Raw genomic sequence first — 19812 nt, forward strand, 5'->3', positions numbered from 1 at the left:
CAGCCAAAGCTATTTAAGCCCCACTCAGAAAATACCCCACTTTTGAATTATGGAATGCTATCTTCAGCACCACGGACAGCACCTGTTAACATAAGCCAAAAATAAACCCAAACAGAGATCCAAAGAATAGCAAAACGAAGCTCTGCATGCCCAAAGGTCCTTTGGACTCGAGTTCTTAAAATAGTGACTCACCATGCGACATGACAAAATGAAAGGACTTTCAAATGAAAATTGCAATTTGGCAAAATTGCAATTTGCTGCTCAAAGGAAGCGGAGGTGTTAATTTTAAAATCACAGATAATGGAAGATTATAGTAGCTCTGGTCCTAGTCTTCAGTGTAGAGCAGGGATTCCCAAACTTGGGCCTCCACTGGTTTTTGGACTACTGTTCCCAGCATCCTTGACCACTGGCCCTCCTAGCTAGAGATAATGGGAGTTGTAGTCCAAAAACAGCTGGAGACCCAAGGTTGGGAAACCCTGGTTTAGAGTGAGAATCCTAACAAATCCAAGTGAAAATGCCTTAATAACAATAAGACACATGCTGTTAGAAAGATGAAGAGCGGTATCCAATTAACGTGTCCCATCAGTGCAAGTACCTGTATTTATGCTTGTGCAGTCGGATTTCCCTCTCTCTCCTCAGAGCCCACACCCTCTCCAAATCAACTCTGGAGTGTTGGTAAGAATCCAGAACACATTTAGGGAGCATGATGGGAAGGGGGTGGGGAATTCCGTTGTGCAAGCGTAAATCCTTCTGTTATGTGAATTACTTAGCACTACATTGGATACAACCCTAAGTTCCTTGTGGCAAGAGCTATTGTGGATAACAGTTCGCTTCACTTGATGCAGGCAACGGACTCTGTCTGTGACAGTGGCAGCTGAAATAAGTTACACTGCAAGATGTGCCAAATTAACTTTGAGAGAGAAGAAAATGATAGGAGTTCAAAATGAAAATAAATTTTAAAAAACCTGATCACTAAATGTGTGAATAAATATTACAGTTCATTGGGAGGTGATTTACCCTTTGAAGCCTGCAAACTGCCTATACTTGGAAGTTCAAGCTATGAGAAATGCAATCAAATTGTAGATTCAGGTAGGTAGCCATGTTGGTCTGACGCAGTCGAAATAAATAAAAAATTGTCCAGTAGCACCTTAGAGACCACCTAAGTTTGTTCTGGGTATAAGCTTTCATGTGCATGCACACTTCTTCAGATACTTCTGTTTCAATGTATCTGAAAAAGTGTGCATGCACACGATCAGAAGGTTGGTGGTTCGAATCCCTGCGACGGGGTGAGCTCCTGTTGCTTGGTCCCTGCTCCTGCCAACCTAGCACTTCGAAAGCACATCAAAGTACAAGTAGATAAATAGGTACCGCTCCGGCGGGAAGGTAAATGGCGTTTCCGTGCGCTGCTTTAGTTTGCCAGAAGTGGCTTAGTCATGCTGGCCACATGACCTGGAAGCTGTACGCTGGCTCCATTGGCCAATAAAGCGAGATGAGCGCTGCAACCACAGAGTCGTCCGCGACTGGACCTAATGGTCAGGGGTACCTTTACCTTTACCTTAAGGTGCTACGGGACAATTTTTTATCTATTGCAATCAAATTGGTTAATTTTCCAGTTCCACAGCTTCCCTTTGAAGCTGCTTGGTGCACGCAATAGAAGAGTAATATAGAAAACTCTCAGTAAGTCAATGTGCACTACTTGGTGTACAGATTTTTTGCTCATAAGAGGAAGGCAATGGATAGGAATACAGGAAACTGGCTTATAATGCAGTTGAGTGATGTTGAGGTGAGCGGTGTTGGCTGGGAGTCCAACAGCATTTGATGGTCAACATAGTCCCCATCCCTGGTTGAAACTAACCAAGCAAAGAAAAATTCCAGTTTGTGACTCAGGTTAGCTGTTCTTTTATCTCCTGAAGACTTGGGGCTTGATAAGATTGTCCAGTAGAAGGAAGCACTTGAATCTGCGGGTGAGTCAGGCTCGGGGGATAGTACCTTTGAGGGTTCTGGCTCAGGCTGATGTGACTAAAGGAAAGGGTCTGCTAATGCCTCTGTTTTGTTTTTAATCAAGTGTATCTCAGTACAGCCAAGGGGAAGGTTATATAAATGTCATAAAATCGAGAAGGCTTCGCATGTTTTTAATATTAATGCTGTTAATATTTTATAGATTATAAAAGCCATCTTGATTTGTTAATCATATGACTTCTGCTGTAATTGTGATGTATTTTTAGCTGCCCCGTTTGTTAATAATGTGTTATACTTTGTAACTGTTTTATTGATGATTTGCTAATTATTTTATATGATTTAGGCTCTATTTGCGATGTTCTAATAGGTTCTAATGTTCTAATGTTCTAATAGGTTTTATTACGTCATTGTTATTTATCGTTTGTAAGCTGCTTTGAGATTCATTTGACTGAAAAGTGGCATAAAATTACAATAAGCCAAGCCAAGTCAAATGCACCAGGAGTTGGAAATTCTTGCCTCAGTGGGTCAGAATCTTATCCTGGCTCAACTTTGACAGGTGAGTGGGGCAACCCACCTGTCCATCACCTGATGTCATGATGGTGTCAGTTACTTGACAGAAACACACAAAGGTGGGGCTGTTATTTCATCATTTTGCTCCATTTATGAATTGCTTCTCCTAAAATATCTCAAAGCAATATCACAATAAAAGGATCAACAACAGAAACCATTGCACACACAAACAATTTAAAAAAGACCCCAATTAGAAACATTTTCATATGGAAAAAGAATTTTAAATCCAATGCAGAAACAGAATAGGAGAAAGGTCTCTACAGTGGTACTTTGGATAACATACGCTTCAGGTTACGTACGCTTCAGGTTACAGACTCCGCTAACCCAGAATAGTACCTCGGGTTAAGAACTTTGCTTCAGGATGAGAACAGAAATTGTGCTCTGGCGGCGAGGCAGCAGCAGGAAGCCCCATTAGCTAAAGTAGTGCTTCAGGTTAAGAACAGTTTCAGGTTCAACGGACCTCCGGAACGAATTGAGTACTTAACCCGAGGTACCACTGTACTTAAAAAGCTCATTGAAAAAAAATGAATGTTTCCAATAGGTGCTGAAAAGGCAGCAAAGATTGTGCCTGTCTAATATGAGGGTAGGGATGCGGGTGGCACTGTGGGTTAAACCACAGAGCCTAGGCCTTGCAGATCAGAAGGTCGGCAGTTTGAATCCCCGTGACGGGGTGAGCTCCCGTTGCTCGGTCCCTGCTCCTGCCAACCTAGCAGTTCGAAAACACGCAAGTAGATAAATAGGTACCACTCCGGCGGGAAGGTAAACAGCATTTCTGTGTGCTGCTCTGGTTCGCCAGAAGTGGCTTAGTCATGCTGGCCACATGACCTGGAAGCTGTACGCCAGATTCCTCGGCCAGTAAAGCAATGGTCAGGGGTCCTCTTTACATTTAATATGAGGGTATTCCAAAGGAATTCTACCATGCTAAAGACCCAATTCCTATATCATACAGAATGGACCTCCTGATGACATTTGTGGGAGGCCCTCCCTCAGACGCAGTGATCAGCTGGGTGTATAAGGGCTGTAGATCTGTTGGGTATGTATCCTGTTAGAACAGTAACGTGCCATTCTGTTGACAGTGAAGCACTTCAGCTTACGTTTTGTGCATGTTGAGAACAGCCATCCTTTTTAGCGCATTGTAATCTGTGGTGGGTGGGCGGAACGGTTGTGGCTAGAACGTAAAAGGATCACATAGTTGCTTCTGGGAACGCTGAGGGAGGGGGAGCGAGGTGAGCGATGCAACATCAGAAAACATTCTCACCGAGCTGCCGCCCGAGCGTCAAGGTATTGCAGCACTCACAAAAGAGGTCAGTCATTACGCAAGAGACTGCACTGCTCTCAAGCAGAACAGGTGAATTGTTTTTAAAAGCCCTGGGAGCTCTGGAGATAAATGGAATCGGGGGGGGGGGGGGAATAGCAATAAGCAGGGCCGGATTTAGGTTTGATGAGGCCCTAAGCTACTGAAGGTAATGGGGTCCTTTAAATGTCCAGCTGTCCTTTGTCAGCAATAAATTGTCGCTGTTTTTTGTGCTGAATATATGCTATATGGTAATTTATGGACCTAATAGGTATCTAAAGCCATTTGCACATAACAAAATATGTATTTCAGAGTAGTTGAGATAGAAATGAGCAAACCAGTGATATTTTAGGGAGCAGGCTAGCAGGCGGGGCCCATTACTTACATCATAGGAGCCTACACAACACAAAACACTGTTGCTGTATGTAGGTCTTATTTGTTTTTTATCTTATATTTTGGAAATGTACATCCAGTTTTCCCCCTTCGTTTTCTGGGGGACCCCCAAGAGGGTGGGGCCCTAAGCTATAGATTGTTTAGCTTATACGTAAATCTGGCACTGGCAATAAGTATTTAAGGAAAGTAACTCTTCTTACCTGAAAACTTTGCCATTTGCCACGCCAGTCTATGGGCCGGAAGGGTAGTTGAAGTAGTGAAGTAACTTATTCCAGTCCACCAGTGAATTAACTTTGGGAGGTGGAGGGGGCGGGGAGACAAAGCAGTTGATGGTTACAGTGGGATTGCATTTTCTTTTCGTTACAAAGCAACAACATCTAATAGAGGAGAAAATCATTTCCCAGATCTTGGGGTGTGGTGCAGTTTATGGGAGATATCACTAGTGTGACATAAAAAAAATATGAATAAACACAAAAAGGAATGACAGTCATCCCTATTTGAGCTTTTCTGGGGTAGTTATATAGTTGCTTTGTGACACTCTAATTTAGCAGGTTTGTTTGCTAGGAAAGCTAAAGAAGAACTGCAAGAGCTTAACTAATAAAATTAGCAATTAAAAAAACCAATTAAAACATGATGTTAAAACCAGTTTAAAATATGCCTCTAAACCTCATCCGCTAAATAACTATGAAGTGTTAACTTCTATTTGCAGATAATGCAGGTATATATTAATGGGAGGGAGGAGTTGTAACCAGCGAGGTCAAATAGAAATGTAGTGCAAAATGTACAAACTGTGATAATTCATTTTCTTCTGACCTCACTGCTTACTGCTTACAACCCCCACTCCAATACTGTATGTGTATATGTCTGCAACTGAGGATAATACTTCGGGCAGCTGGTGAAGTGGACTTTAGCCCATGAAAGCAGATGCCATAATAAATTAGTTAGTCTTGAAAGTGCCACAAGACAGTTTATTGTTTTTGCTGCAGCGCTGCCTAATATGATCACCCCTCTGGAAATCGTTGCATTTAAAACATAAGTAACATGTCTGTTTATTTTAAACTTCAGCTTTATGGAGGAATTGTTTTAAATTCAGCTTAAATTCTAAACAGATCTTGTATGGAAATAGATCTTCAGTGCACATTTGAGAACTGCCAACATTTGTCTTCATTACTCAGCCTCTTCATACAGATAAAACGACAGCCTATTATCTCTGCTCTCTGACACCTAGGGAGAAAAATGAGCACATGAAACAACAGACCCAAGTCCACTGTAAAATAAATTTTAAAAAGAGCCATGTTGAAGGGAGGGAGGTTGGGTGCATCTTAAATCCTAGTGTACCAAATTCATGGTCAATAGAATTTGAAAATAGCTGGATAAAAAGTGAGCAATATCAGTGACTGGTGGGTTGAGTTTGTAACTCCCCCCCCCCCTTGGCATTTTTGAAGAATGGCAAGCTAGAACACTAGCTGTTTACATTACTGCAGAGAAGAGATAAGAACTGAAAACTCCCAACACCCACACAACTGAAATCTGTATTTCATGTATCTATCAGGCACCTGCATGACATTTTGAACACAACATCTCCCAACTCATGTTTTTTCTCTGTTCAGCTTGTTTTCCCCTCAGAATATCCAACGTTATGGAACACCTGCACAATTTCCTCAAGTCACTAGTGCTCTACACATTCCCTTCCCTATGATCTTTATCGCTTCTTAAGAAATCAACTCTATCACTTCAACCTTTCCCTTTCCATACAGATGTGTCATAATGTAATCTATCATGTTGGGGCAGTGAGTGGGTAAAGGAATATTTAACCCTCACCCCCCTAATGGTCCCAATGAACATCCCCCTACATTTGGGATTGAAAAAATTAGGACTACTCACTTGGCTGAAGCAGCACTTTTTTTGGTAAAAGATATATATGAGGTGCCAGTACAACAGTATTGATAAAAGTGATGTGGGTGGCAGCACAAAATGGCTGCCATGTGCAGCAAAAGAAAAAGAGGTGCCAATATTCTGTACCATGAGTTTAGTCACACCAAAAAGGAAAAAGAGTAAAATTACTATTCCAGCTGAAAACAGACCAGCAATTAAACAGTGCTGTTAAAATGATGATGTCTGGAAGTACCCTATTTGGGAAGCAGTATCATAGAGTTGATAGGGACGCGGGTGGCGCTGTGGGTAAAACCACAGAGTCTAGGCCTTGCTGATCAGAAGGTCGGCGGTTCAAATCCCTGTGACAGGGTGAGCTCCCGTTGCTTGGTCCCTGCTCCTGCCAACCTAGCAGTTCGAAAGCACGTCAAAGTGCAAGTAGATAAATAGGTACCACTCCGGCGGGAAGGTAAACGGTGTTTCCGTGCGCTGCTCTGGTTTGCCAGAAGCAGCTTAGTCATGCTGGCCACATGACCCGGAAGCTATACGCCACTCCCTCGGCCAATAAAGCAAGATGAGCGCCGCAACCCCAGAGTCGTCCGCGACGGGACCTAATGGTCAGGGGTCCCTTTACCTTTACCTTATCATAGAGTTGGAAGGGACCACAAGAGTCATCTAGCATAAGCTCCTGCAATGCAGGAATCTTTTGCCTGGTGTGAGATTCAAACCCACAACTCTGAGATTGAGAGTCTCCTGCTCTACCAACTGAGCTACCTGTGGCGTTTGCCCTCCTATGTGTGTGACATCATACTGGGTTCATAGGGAAAGGGTTAACTAATTGTAAAATGACTAACCAATGGGAACCCAGGAGGCAGAGTTAACTGTATACGTTTTAAGCACAGAGGTTGTTTAGGGAGTTAGAGTTGTTGAGAAGACAGTCTGGAGTTAGAACAGACAGAGAAGATAAGTCTGTGGGTTGAGCTAGTCTGGTGGGAGAGAGTGAGAGAATTTGTTAAGAGGAGTCAGTTGAGATAATCAGTCAGAAGGTATTAGGAAGGTATAGGCCGGTAAAGAAACAAAAGTTAATATACTGATATTAATATTATCTGAGAAACCGTAAATTTCTTAATGTTTGTAAAATAAACTTGTTTTTTTGGTTCACTTTTAACAACTGACTGGACTCAGTGTTTTACCAGAGAGTAACTGGTTGGTGGCAGCGGGGAAGTGAGCACAGTGGTGGCACAGGGATCAATAGACCGTTAAACGTCCGGGGACCCTGTGTGATCGCCACATACCCCAGGCCGGTGAATGAAGATTTGCTTCACAGAGCCCCAGAGATAGGGCAAAATGAGACAGACTCCTAAAAAGCCAATAGAAGATGCTTGCCTATTTTATTATCCACAGAGGTGCCTGAGTCATGGAGTGTCATAGTAAACAGACAAACATGTTTAGTATCTTCTGTTCTAGTACAGCAGCAATCTGCTCCCTTCCCATCTGCCTGGGACTCAAATTGATTTGTTTTTCTGCAGAACCCTTCCTCTCCAAAGATAGAGAAAAAGATCTATGAGCTTACTTTAGCAACGAGAGCTTGACCATCAAACACAGAGCCAGTTAGGGACTCTGTCTGCCTCCTGTTGCTGGGTGGGAAAGGTTGTTCAAGTCAGCAAGCCTTTCCTGGACAAAAATCACAGCGCTGTGATGGACTCAGAGGTAATATGCTCAGATTCAGTGTTTTAAAAATAAAATAAAAATAAAAATGTGGAGACAGCTAAAAGGTGATCCATAAATGCAATGAATAATGGAGCATCAATTCTATCAGGCTGACATTTCCTTATTTAGCAACCGCCTAGGTCTATACCTATCCCACCCATAAACACCTGTAACTTCATTGTAATCTAAAGTTCATGAGGTCCTACCATAGCTTGTGGAAATATTCTGAAATACAGTGGAACCTTGGTTCTCGAACGGCTTAGTTGACGAACAAATCAGCTCCCGAATGCCGGAAACCCAGAAGTAAGTGTTCTGGTTTCCAGACATTCTTTGGAAGCTGAACATCTGATGCAGTTGTCAGCTATTGTTTCCGGGGCACTTGCACCAATCGGAAGCCGCACCTTGGTTTTCGAATGTTTTGGGAGTCGAATGGACTTCCGGAACAGATTACGTTCGAGAACCAAGGTTCCACTGCTTTTCAAATGACACCAGCTTATTCTATGTCTAAGGCATCTTTCCTAGACATAGCCAACCCAGTTTATTGCTTGCTAGTCCATCTGGCCATAAATAAAAGATAACAGGCAATAAAAACAACAATAAGATGCATACATACAAAACACATTAAACTGTATTGTAATGATATTGTTATAGTTATAGTCAGGGCTTTTTTCAGGTGGGCGCCATTGCCATTATCACTGCCATTCATGGTGAGTTCCAGCACCTCTTTTTCTAGAAAAATTGGAGTTGTTACAGTGTTCATTAACATGAACTTTGACAAAAGCAAAATAATGGTTTTTGGGAATTCACGCAAGAGCTATAGCTGGGTATTTGGTGGTAAACCCATGCAGCAGGTATTCAAATTCAACTATCTGGGAATTACATTCCATCATAGGCTTCTCTGGTCCACGCACCGTGCAATGGCAGTGAATGCTAGTAAGATGTCTATGCATGCCATAATACGTTTTTTCATAATAAGAGGTAATTCGCATATCCCTTCTGCCCTTAAGGTCTTCAACGCCAAAATTATAGCTCAATTGCTCTATGGTATTCCAGTCTGGCTGCCAGGGCTTACCCAGTTGGTAGAATGAGTGCAGGCAGCATTCTTCTTCACGATTTTTACTGTCCCATGATGTGTAACCTTTGCAGCCTTGTGTCTAGAGGGAGGTCAACACAAGGTAGAAACTGTCGCCTGGGCGATATTTCTTCTATGCTGGTTAAACATTTGCCTTACATCAGATAAGATCCTCTCCTCAGCGAAGTTTTGTTAGACCCCTTTCTTTCCCCAGGGCTACAACAGTTTAACAAGAAGGTACAGCAACTTGGGCTGTCAGTGGAACTTTTGCGATCGATGCCCTACCATCTGCCAAGGCTATAATTATTAACACATATTCCCATCTAAAATATTAAGCAATTTCTGTTTCCTTAAAGTAAAACTAATAAATTTGGCCGTCTTATATGTCCCATAATAATCTGTTCCAGCCAGTATAAAAATACTTTTCTGCCTAGAAGAGTTATTTCTAATCCCTGATATTGGAACCTTCTTAGATATATTTTTAATTATTCAGGTGGAGACCTGGCATAAAATTATCTTGATATCTGATATCATCAAAGTCTGGCAATAAAGAGATCTCGTTCCCACTTAACTCTTGAAGAAGGAAAAATATATAATGTAATGTCAGGCTCCAAGCTAAGCTACCTTTGAAGTGAAACTGGTGTTTTTCTTGCGTCTCAGCTCCTGTTTGTTTAATCAGCGGCCAACATCTGTTATTGTGTTGCAGAATTTACAGAACAAATCTGGCTCTGAATAGAACATCAGTAATAAGTTTTTGCTTTCTTGCTGCTGCTATTGTTGTTAATTTTTGTTTGTTTGGCTGAAAATTAGTCTGAGGCGTGGGCATATTATTATGATTGCTCAGCTCCAACAAAGAAAAAGCATCAGAAAATGCTAAGCCCTTCCAAATGAATTTTATGTAATGGGTCCCCCCCCAAAACTGGAACAAAACATTGTCATGGAAAACATTCCAGATGACCAGTGCTAAACTGAAGTATTCACTATTACTCAATTAGAATAGCTGGTTCATGGGGGGGCAGGGAGTAGGTTGGGCACCAGATGGAAAGCCCCCAAGGTAATTCTTGAACCAGTAAACCAGGGTTTGGGGAAACCTCCAGACTACATCTCTCATCAGCCAATGACCGAAGAATATGCTGGAAGTTGTAGTGGATGACTGCAGGGCTTCCATCCCTGAAATAAGGTAGGTGTTTTGAGTACTGGAGAGAGGGTTCCAATGGATTATAAAGTTATTGTGGCTGCAGATGGCTTCAATTTGTTTTCTGTTTTCCCTGGTCCTGGAATCACTGGTAACAGTTTACTTCATGGACTAGAGTCTGGTAAATCTGCTGTGACCTTTGCCTTCTCTTTCCAGGACTTGAGGGGGTGGGGATATATTCATAGTTTCAACATTCCATCATGAATATAAGCAGTACTATTTTTCTAGAAAAAGAACTCACCACAAACACCTCTCTCTTAGAATGGTACTGGCACACACCTGAGAGATGCCGGTAGTGAGTTCTGGCAAGTTCTGGCTGAAAAAAAGTCCTGAATCTACTTATGCCACCAGGGAAAAAAATAAGAGGGAAATAATTTAAATCATTGAACAAGATTTCTTTCGACTTTCAGATCTGTGATGACCCATTTAAGCACACAAGTCACAATTTGATGTTACAGCCATTAAGTTTTGGAAACGCCTTTTGTGGAAACACCTTTGGTGATAAATGCCACCCCATTCATTTGGGAGTCTGATCTCCCAAATCACTTGCCCTTGCTAGGTTTTGTTTTTTTTTAATTGTAATTTGAATTATCTTGTTTGTAAGTTTCCTTGTGGTTTTGATTACCGGTATCTTCTTTGTACATTTACCTGTGTTCAGAAGCATGGGTAATTTGTAATAAAACAAAAAGTTCCAGCACTTTTTGGAACAAAGAATCTGGTGGTTGGGAAAGGAATGCATTGTGAAAAATTACAAATGTTTAGGCTTTGCTGAAAAGAGTTAGGTTGTGCAGCCCCACCAGAGATAAGGCAGAGGTTTTACACACAAACACACACAGTGGACCTACGAAAAGAATAAGCTATTTCTTTATCTACTGGTAATCTGCTAGATAAGTTCTTATGTTGTTTCTGCTCAAAAAGTCATTCAAATGACCGGTTAATTGACAACTTTTGACCTGTCTATTGATTGCTAAATGTATAATAATTGGCCACTTAATTGACTAGCTTTCCAAAACAAATTTGGTAATGATTTTGCCTGTGAGCATCAAGCGTGTAGAACTGTGTTGATACACTGATGATGGGAACTTCATCTCTCTCTCTCTCTCTCTCTCTCTCTCTCCCTCTCTCTCTCTCTCACACACACACACACACACCACACATTTGAAAGCATTGCTGTTTCCTCACAAGCTCTCAACAGTGTCACATCATAGTCCAAAGTGAGCTAAGGACTAATTCCAGAAAGCAGCCATGGAGGGACAATCCCAAAAGGAAGGCCACGTTTAAAGAGCCAGGCAGAAGTCTCGTTTTGAGGAAGTCATTCAGCAGTCCTAACAGGTGGTTAGGTGCAGAAACAGTATCTTTATATCTTTATATCTATATTTATGCTAGGGACTAGACTGAGGAGGAATGGTGGAGACCGCCTCCTCCTCAACCTTCATAAGAAGAGGAAGGCAGTAGGGATTTACAACAGTGGTTTGCAGAAGGTCACGGCTCAGAGATAGGAGAGGGACAAACCTGGGAGATCATGGAAGAAGAAGAGGGGGGAGGAACAGAACCAGAGCTGCTGACTGACATGTTATTGCTAGAAAGCATTCCAGACCCCCCTTCTCCCAGAACCTGGAGAGCAGTGAAAGTGGGAGAGCAGAAGGTGAAGAGGCAAATGGCCTTAAGCAGCCACTGCAAGGGGGGTGGTGCTGTTGACGACTGAGAAGGAAGTGGGGGGGGAGAGTTTACTCAGGGCAACGCCATTACCAAGGAGGCAACATTTCTAAGCCGGGCATATACCTGCTGGGATTGAAAAGGCATACGACCCTCACCTGAATCTCATAGCTCTCCTGACGAGTGCTTTGGCCTGCCCACCAGATACCAGGCACTCTACTATTCAAATTAGGCCCCAGTGTTTTTGTTACAATCCCCCTTCTCAATTAAGTAATCAATTTTAATCTAGAATTTAAATTCTCAAAACTTTCTTATTTGTTAATTTGAGCAAGTAAACTACTGCTCTCACTTCATTACATTTCTACCTGCAATACACTTGAGCAAACCTGCTCCTCTTCCTTTCGCAGATATTTTGTTGCCATTTGCAACTTTGGCTGCCGCTGATTAGTTATCATTTACCGTAATTCTTGGGGAAAATAATTAGCATCGCACGTCATGTGCATGGAAGTTGCCAAACCAATTAACCAACTGGAAGGATTTCTGTTAATAGCACCAGTTTTCCTATACCTTGATATTGCTGGATAGTTTTGATGAACTGCAAAAGCATTTTTAGTTTGTTTTCTATTGCCACCCTGGAACTTTTCTTTATTAGTGCCTCTTTGTTTTGTACTATTCCTTGCAAATGAAGGGGGGGGTGGAATTTCTGCTTGTATATGTTGATAATATAATTTTGGTGTCTGAGGCCAAACAAGATTGTACAAAAACAAGATTGGGTGCAGGCCTGGCCAGGACATGGGCGTCCTGACTGTGACAAAGGTGACCTGTGTGCTTGCTTGCTTGATTAACTTCAAGGTCCCTGCTCTCCCTTCTTGTGGTCTTTGTACTGGACCTGGAGACTCCAATAGAGAGCATCCCATGTCAAGAAGGAGGGCAAGTGGGCACCCTATCAAATGTTAGGACAGGTGCTACATGGAGCAGGGCCTTTTCACTGGTGGTGTCTGTTGTATGCCTCGCTCTTCCGAGACCTGCTCTCTTTTGGCCTGTATTTTGGAGCTTTATAATTTAGGAAGACTTTGGAAGAACTGGTTGACAAGTCTTATCAGTCGCTGACGTATGAGCGGATTTTATTTGCTGCTATTCTGGGCAGTACCATTTAAATTCCCCAGCACCGTTGGAGAGGAGGCAGGCGCAACAGCATCCTCCTCTGTTTATTCCTGCCATCCCTTCCGTTCTGCTGCCTGTTGTAGTAAGCAAATATAATTCAAGATGTGCTGCACAGCTTGGGTGTATGAAAGATTTGGAGAAGGAACTGGGGAGGGGGTGGAAGCCATGTACTCCCCTCAATTTCAAGGTTCAGGGCAGATCTCCAGGTTGTAGCTCAGCTTGACAATCTACATAACCGTTCAACATGCAGGAGCCCTGTCCTCTTTCAATCATTTATCTTTGGGGCAATATAGCAGAAGTGCAAAAATAAGGTGCGCATGATTCCTGCAACACCATTTTGTGGTTTTTGGCTTTGTTTCGTTTGCTTGTTTTGCTTCTGAGTGGTCTCCAAACCCTGAGTGAACAAGCCTGGGTGAGTAGGCTCTCGCTTTCCCTCACAGAACTCAGGCCCCGACTTCATTGTTACCAGAAGAGGTTCATATAGTGCATGACTGAATTAAACTATGTATTTGAACAGCAGAAGATACCTTTTAAATATTATAAAGGTAAAGGTAAAGGTAAAGGGACCCCTGACCCTTAGGTCCAGTCGTGGCCGACTCTGGGGTTGTGGCGCTCATCTCGCTTTATTGGCCGAGGGAGCTGGCGTACAGCTTCCTGGTCATGTGGCCAGAATGACTAAGCCGCTTCTGGCGAACCAGAGCAGCGCACGGAAACGCCGTTTACTTTCCTGCCGGAGCGGCAGCTATTTATCTACTTGCACTTTGACGTGCTTTCGAACTGCTAGGTTGGCAGGAGCAGGGACCGAGCAATGGGAGCTCACTCCGTTGCGGGGATTCGAACCACCGACCTTCTGATCGGCAAGTCCTAGGCTCTGTGGTTTAACCCACAGTGCCACCTGCGTCCCGCTTGGGAATTACTGTGGTCCTTTTATAGGTAATGTGTGTGTGTGTGTGTGTGTGTGGTTTAACCCACAGCGCCACCCACGTCCCTGCCTGGGTGAGTAGGCTCTTGTTTTCCCCTCCACAGAACTCAGGCCCCAACTTCATTGTTACCAGAAGAGGTTAATATCGAGCATGTCCGAATTAAATTATGTATTTGAACAGCAGAGGATACTTTTAAAATATTACAGAGAGGCCAAATTTGTGTGCTAGAAACGTCTGTTTCAGGAGTGCAGCGGATGGGCCAGGATGATCCTAAAAGAATCAGAAGTCAGAGGTACAGAGACCAACACTATTGCTCATGGAACAAATATAAAATGATCTGCTCAGAAATAACGTCAGAAGTGGGTGGGTTAGTCCATCAACAAGCAAAGGTTGCAGCTGCATTTATCATGCAGCCAAATAAAAAAATCACATCATTGTCCAGAAAGAAGGGGGGGGGATGGAGTGGGGAGCATCTCAGGATTTATGTCTCTTGTTGAGCAGATAAACAACCTCCAGCTCCATTTAATAGCAGGAAACAATTACACTGCTGAAATGATATGCCGCGCTCTCTTAATTAAACATAAAAGCACCCTAATCTTATAGTAACTTCAAGGGATTCGTTTGAAAATACTCTGGCTTGTCTCTCTGATGTAGAGCAGTCCAAACAGCCTCCCCAGGGTGGCTCAGAGAAGAGTGCACTGAACAAGGGCCAACGCTGCTGGAGAAGAGTGAAGAAGAGCCCGTAAATGAAACACGCAAAGCGGACGTACAGTGAATTTTCCTTGGCTTGAAAATGTTGCGGTTGTTATTTGGTTAGAATTTCATTTCCTGAGCTGGCCAGTGGCAGCATTGACAAATGTAAAGTTGCCTGCATGTATACTTGGTTCTGTACTCTTGCAACACATGTTCAACACATACACACACACATATATATAGGGGGGGAGAACCAAAATTATTACCACTGTGCTTCTTGTAATGGCGGCTGCTCCTGTCAGCTCAGTGTAACTCCACTGTAGTTGCGGCTCCAGCTCTCCTGCCTGTGTGTTGCACTTTTGTCTCAGTATTTACGGTGGAAGGTACAATGTCCGGAGTGGGGGCTGCTGGGGGGAGTACAGTAGTATCTCTGGTTAAGAACTTAATTCATTCCGGAGGTCCATTCTTAACCTGAAACTGTTCTTAACCTGAAGCACCACTTTAGCTAATAATAATAATAATAATAATAATAATATTTATATCCCGCCCTCCCCAGCCAAAGCTGGGCTCAGAGCGGCTAACATCCAATGTATAATACATTAACATAAAATCAGACAATCAATTAAAATACATCCTCAAATCAGATCAGGATCAGAATAAAATCCAATCGGATGGCAACCTGCTGGGGACCTTAAATGCTCACCAGGCCCAACTGTTTGTGCTGAACTTATATGGGCCTGTGAGAAAAATTGGGTGGCCACTTTCATGCAAGTTCTTATGAAAGGAGAGATGGAGTCAGACTGAACCCCGACCAAAGGCCTGGCAGAACAGCTCCGTCTTGCAGGCCCTGCGGAAAGATGTCAAGTCCCGCAGGGCCCTAGTCTCTTGCGACAGAGCGTTCCACCAGATTGGAGCCACAGCCGAAAAACCCCTGGCTCTAGTTGAGGCCAGCCTAACCTCCCTGTGGCCCAGGACCTCCAAGATGTTTTTATTTGAAGACCATAAGTTCCTCAGTGGGACATACCAGGAGAGGCGGTCCCGTAGGTACGAGGGTCCTAGGCCGTATAAAGGTTAAAACCAGCTCCTTAAACCTGATCCTGTACCCCACCGGGAGCCAGTGCAGCTGGTATAGCACCGGGTGAATGTGATCTCGCAGCGAGGACCCCGTAAGGAGTCTCGCTGCAGCATTCTGCACCCGCTGGAGTGCGGCCTCCCGTAATGGGGGATCCCGCTGCTGCTGCTGCCGCCGCGCAATTTCTGTTCTCATCCTGAGGTAAAGTTCTTAACCCGAGGAACTACTTCTGGGTTAGCAGAGTCTGTAACATGAAGTGTTTGTAACCCGAAGCGTTTGTAACCCGAGGTACCAGGGTTTGTCATGAGGCCAATAGTGAGGGGAGGCTGAGGATAAAGAATATGGATGGCGACGTGTATTTATTTATATATTTGATTGCAGCATTCCATGTATAAGACAACCCCCAATTTTAAACTTAAAAAATTGGGGGGGGGGATATCGTCTTATACACGGAAAAAATATGGTGTGTTGTGATTTAAGATCCCCCCCCCATTATTTGCGTCTCCAGTTAAAAATTGTGATTTCTCCCCACCCCCACAAAGGGTGCAATTACTCATGCACTGGTGCCTTGGGTACCTCTGCACATGTATTTTGATTCCAGCTGAGCATTGCCCTAGGATGAACTCAGCACCCTCTCACTTCTAGTTCTTGTACATGCAGTGTGTTGCTGAATGTACACCTGACATCAATCTTGCAAGAAGTAGGGCTGGCCAATTTTGCTTTAGCTCAGTTTCCCAGTCTTAAGTTTGCTTCTCCACGTTTCTGCATCAGTTTGCAATTTTCTCCCCCCAGAAAGTTCTCATGAAGCTCTGTTTGCATTTCAGTGCAAATATCTCCAAGTATACACATTTCTGCATGAAATGTTGCCTGGTATGCACATTTTTGCATGCCATGACCTCCAATACAGTCTTTTCATGTTGGTGGCACACTTTTTAGATATGCATCATTTTGCGACACAGTAATTCAGTTTTTCCTGCCAACCTAGCAGTTCGAAAGCACGTCAAAGTGCAAGTAGATAAATAGGTACCACTCCGGCGGGAAGGTAAACGGCATTTCCGTGTGCTGCTCTGGTTCCCCAGAAGCGGCTTAGTCATGCTGGCCACATGACCCGGAAGCTGTACGCCAGCTCCCTCGGCCAATAAAGCGAGATGAGCGCCTCAACCCCAGAGTCGGTCACGACTGGACCTAATGGTCAGGGGTCCCTTTACCTTTTTAATTCAGTTTTATTAGCAAGCTGGAGGTTATACTAATCCCTTTCTGGCTCCTGGATGAACATAGGGAGCATTTGCGTGACTTGCCTACAAACAGCAGCTGACATACTAACGTGTCGCGACACACAGTTTGGAAAGCTCTGCTCTAATATAATGCATTTCATGTTAATTTTCACTTATATATACATTTCTACGCACACTTTTCCCTAATAGACACATCACTGTACACATTACTTGGTTGCAGAACAGCATTACAAAATTCAGAGAAGGGTGAATTTTAAGTTGAATTTTGGTTTGCATGTTGTTCCAGATAGTGTAAATTAGGTAGGGTCACGTTAAAATCCTAACCAAAGCATATTTCTCTTCCATCCGTAGCAAGAAGTAATAAAATCATTTAAACAAACATGAACTCAACACACTGTACTATACTTTCTACAATATACAGTACCAAGGTCCAACTTCACATGCAAATCTCAAACGTGCCTGTTCTTGTGCTCCTACAAAAGCTACAAACACAAGAAGCCATGGAAACTAAAAATGTACAAGTTTGGTGCTTGCTATTTTATTTGTAACGAGGATCTCTCTATACAGTGGTATCTCGGGTTACAGACGCTTCAGGTTACAGACTCCACTAACCCAGAAATAGTACCTCGGGTTAAGAACGTTGCTTCAGGATGAGAAGAGAAATCGCGCGGCGGCAGCAGGAGGCCCCATTAGCTAAAGTGGTACCTCAGGTTAAGAACAGTTTCAGGTTAAGAACGGACCTCCAGAACGAATTAAGTTCTTAACCCGAGGTACCACTGTATATATATCTGTTCTCCAAGTTCATTGTGATTGATTTACTGTTCCACATGATATTTAAATAAAGCGTGGCATCACATGGCACCAAGGGTTATCAACACGTGCTCTTTTAGAGATTAAAAGTGGCAACACCAAAAGGTGTACATTTCTCACATGTGCACCCCCCCTCCACACCCAAGCACTCCACCTCTACGCATACAAGAATGACAGAACGAGGCTAATACTTTGGCGTTCTCAGCTTACCAAAATCACCTTCCCTCCACAGGAGAGCAAGAATGAGAAAGAGTAGCTTGTCCAGACAGGGACAGTCTTGTCGATGGAGCTGATTGACAGCGAGACCTTGCCTTGGTTGGACCCATAACCAGCAACAAGAAGATGTGGCAACAGACACTGTTTTGCATCTTTGCAAACTAGGTTTGATCTTTGTGCAAAGGGGCATGAGCGCCTTAACCCCTGAATGCAGACACCAGGTATTTTCTGTCTTCCTGACATTAGAACACTGACATGCTTGCAATGAAACCCAAAGCTTCCTTCAGATACTTGAGGCATTTGCCTGGATCCAGAATTAGAGACACTGCTGCTGGCTCTAAAGCAACATTTCTCAACCTGTGGGTCCCCAGATGTTGTTGGACTACGACTCCCATCACCCCTAGCTAGCAAGGCCAGAGCTCAGGGATGAGTGGAGTTGTAGTCCAACAACATCTGGGGACCCACAGGTTGAGAACCGCTGCAAAGCATTTCTAGCACTGCACTTCTGACTTCATAACAATTTCAAAGTCCTTTAAAGGAACAGCTAAACCATTGGTGGCATCAGACCTGTCTACCTTGGCAGATTCAAGATCGCAAAAAGAAGAATGTGTTTTTCATCCTATTAAACTAAATGCAAGATTCACAAGTCTAATAAAAATAAGTCTTTGTCTGGCAGACCTGTCCAGTGTATCTCAAATATCTTTTGCAGCTCTAATACCCTGAGTCAGCTGCTGAGTTTTGTTTCTCTTGGCAAGTTAAGGCTCTGTTGATTTGCTGGAAGTTCACTTTTTCCTTCTTTTGTTTCAGTTACACTAAGATTTGTCTCCATCATTACTTACATGGAAGTTCCCTCCTCTCCTCTAGCCTCACTCCCAAGATTGTATTAGGGCAACTTAAAATGTGAACGGGCTTGATTTCCTGTTACTTTTATGAATTACAACTCTTTCCCAGGGTTTTATAGCTTGTCACAATGTATATGCTACACACACACACACATTCATTGATCTGGTTATAAACCACAAAGTAGAATCTAGCAATTCCTCCTGTCTTAGTTTCATTTTTGCAAGACAAAAGAAAAGCAATCTGGAAATTCTTAAGTTGCTTTGAGACTTTTATTTATACATAAAGCAACTAAGAAATATAATAAATACAAATAAATAAACTGTGTGTTTAATACACACACACACACACACACACACACACACACACACACACACTTCAATAGCTACCATTTCTGATGCAAAGCAAAAGGCCCATTTTTCTTGTTTGGGAGTGGTAGAAGGAGCCGGATTATGACAACAGCCACAGTTGACAAATGGACAATTAGCTGCAAAGGTAAGTCATCTACACCAACTTCTGTTGACCTGTGGGGAGCTTTGGCAAACAGATACAAAAGACAGCTGGGTTCTCAAGAGGTGTGCTGAAGTGAAAATTTCAGAGCAGTTGGAGCTAGGAATGGGGTGGGGGAATTCAATTAATCTCTCATTTAAATGTGGACTTACCTAATTCACACTTTTTGAAACAATACACAAACTGAAACACAGCCACCCTTTAAAATTCACACTTCTCCAAATTTTGCAGTGCTATTCTCCAAGCAAGTAATGTGCATAGAAATGCATATATTGGTGAAAAAAAAGCCTCCAAAATGCGTTATATTGGGGAAAACAACAAGAAGGTGTAGAAGATGCATATGAAAATATTTAGGAGACATTCACACCAAAATGCTGTATCGGACTTAAAAACACACACACACACACACACACACACACACACATCACAGAGTGATGTGGAAATGCAGAGAACTGAAGTTACGATTGGAAAAATGAGAAACTGAGAGAAACCAGAACTAACAGATTCACAAAACGCTAGTTTCACCTTGTCATTAACAGTGAGGAAAGTGGCAGTCGCGGAAATGCCCTCTCCTTTTCATCTATCAAAGCACAGGTACCCATCTTCTTCTGCATCTGGTCATCTGACA

General features: G+C 43.0%; 1 long non-coding RNA gene across 2 annotated transcripts in view; it reads right to left on the bottom strand.

Moving 5' to 3' along the window:
- Positions 1-5170: 5170 nt before the first annotated feature.
- Positions 5171-19812, bottom strand: part of LOC308471176 — a 124637-nt gene continuing 109995 nt past the window's right edge. The window contains exons 1-3 of one of the 2 annotated variants that reach the window (XR_013982752.1): positions 9495-10310; positions 7662-7762; positions 5171-5440 (exon numbers count right to left, since the gene is read on the bottom strand). This is a non-coding gene — a long non-coding RNA (uncharacterized lncRNA). Of the gene's footprint in view, positions 5441-7661; positions 7763-9494; positions 10311-19812 lie in introns of those variants that run through there. The other variant, XR_013982751.1, reaches the window with a different exon arrangement.

Source organism: Podarcis pityusensis (genome assembly GCF_964106645.2).
Source record: "Podarcis pityusensis genome assembly, chromosome: 2".
Taxonomy (NCBI): Eukaryota; Metazoa; Chordata; class Lepidosauria; order Squamata; family Lacertidae; genus Podarcis; species Podarcis pityusensis.